The sequence below is a fragment of the Austrofundulus limnaeus genome, unplaced genomic scaffold (genome assembly GCF_001266775.1).
Source record: "Austrofundulus limnaeus strain Quisiro unplaced genomic scaffold, Austrofundulus_limnaeus-1.0 Scaffold3, whole genome shotgun sequence".
In the NCBI taxonomy this organism is placed as follows: domain Eukaryota; kingdom Metazoa; phylum Chordata; class Actinopteri; order Cyprinodontiformes; family Rivulidae; genus Austrofundulus; species Austrofundulus limnaeus.
Window position 1 is genome coordinate 7,738,978 of NW_013952405.1, and position 1,965 is coordinate 7,740,942.

Consider the following 1,965-nt stretch of genomic DNA (forward strand, 5'->3'; position numbering starts at 1 on the left):
GAGAGAGAGAGAGAGAGAGAGAGAGAGAGAGAGAGAGAGAGAGAGAGAGAGAGACTTTGTAGCATGAGTGCATCAAGCGTGAAACCTCCCTGTTAAGATGTCGACTATCTTTAAGTAATCTTAATATGCAAACATAAAGAGATGTTGGGAGATCCCAGACTGAATGTATCATTTCAATCTGCTTTCAGACAGGAGGACTGTGCTAACAAACAGTATGATCTGATTGTATTTTTACTATTATGTTCTGTTTTTATTTCAGATTGGATGGATTGTTGTTTCTGTTGATTTAGACGCATAGATCTAGAATGTCACCCATCTGTGTCTGTACATACGTCCCTTATTTGATGCGGAAATTTAGCTACTTGAAGCTTTTTGTTTATTTATGGTCCTTTTTTATCAAGTTTGTACATTGTAAAATAGAAACTCCGAGGAGGTATTGTAATGAGTGCCATATTGCGTTGCAATAAATGCCAAACTCATCAATGGATGGTCATTTTTATGTGTGTGTGTTTATAGCCTGGTTCAAACAGTATTTAGCCTTGTAAAAAAAAACAACCCCTTGCTGGACACTGGACTCAGTTGACGCTTAAAATAAGTGGATCTTATTTTAATAATCGCGAACATTTGACCGTGACGTTTGTAGTGTGCCAGCTCATCCTTGAAAGAAGCGAAGCTAAGAAGAAAACAGGAAATTGTCACTGTAAACAATCATCCCCTGCGGGCAAGACAGAAGTAACGAACCAAACAAGAAAGCTGTAAATGAGTGCTGCAGGCTTTGTGAGACAAATTTAATTTAATTTGGAAGCCTTGTCAACACAGACGGAATGACTTCAGTCACTTTCTCCATTGCCATTGCTAAACTACAGGCAGAATAAAATCAACATCGTTGTTCAAAACTTCTTCTGTTTGCTGATTGGCCTGGTTGAAATTCTACCGGAGAAATCCTTGTCTGGGAGAAAACCCAGACGGAGCAGAAAAGGGAGATTATCGAGGGAAATCACATAGGAAGGCGATGGCCAGGCTCCATGGTACTAACTTTTTATTTTCCACTTTCGACAATCTTAAGGACACAGCGATTATCATGATGGCTCTAAAGATAAACTATTTTTGCTGTGCGTGGTGTGTTAAGAGCCTGTTGAATGTGACGTGCAGTCAATCAGAAAGCAAGGTGTTGGAAAAACGGAGCGGATTTTTGAAATTAAGAAGAAGAAACAACTGCCATGAGGTGCCAGAAAGCTCAGTGGAWGTCGGACTCGTCTTTTTGTTTTGTTTTTTCTCTGGTAAAAACAGTCCACAAACTATTACCATTGTCTCTGATGTTTATTTAATCTGGAATAAGGTTTGATCTTGAAAGCTTTTGCGAGATTTCCCATCTGACATCCTAACGTTCATGAGTGAAATCTGTTTGTGCGTAGTGTGTGGCTGTTCACCACGCACTGTAGAACCAAACCTGTTATCTATGATTTTTTTATCATCATGTCTGGGGTACTCAATTTTAAAATCTCACCGTGTGAACCAGGCATTATGTACACTGCGTGCGATGTAAACTGCACAAAACATTCGAAGTGCTTTGTGKTTTTTTTTTWAATTGTGGCAGAAGAAAGTGTCCTCCGTAAGAAGCCGAGAGTGAGTCAGAGAGGTTTCCTTTAACGAGGAAAACAAACAGTTGAAGAACACCCCACTGCCTTGTGGCTGAGCGTTTGTAAAGGAGAGAACAGACACAAAGAGAAGAAAGAGAAGAAGAAAAGCAGGAAGGAGAGGAGGAAAAAGTGAGTTTGATTGAAGGAAGAAATTAGGAGTGGGCTGTCATGAAGCGTCTGTGTGGCTTCATGGTTTTTTTTTTGCCAGATAAATTAGGCTGAGTTTGCAGTGCAAACCTGTCGAATCAGCAAACATCTGTCTCTGACACACACACACACACACACACACACACACACACACACACACACACACACACACACACAC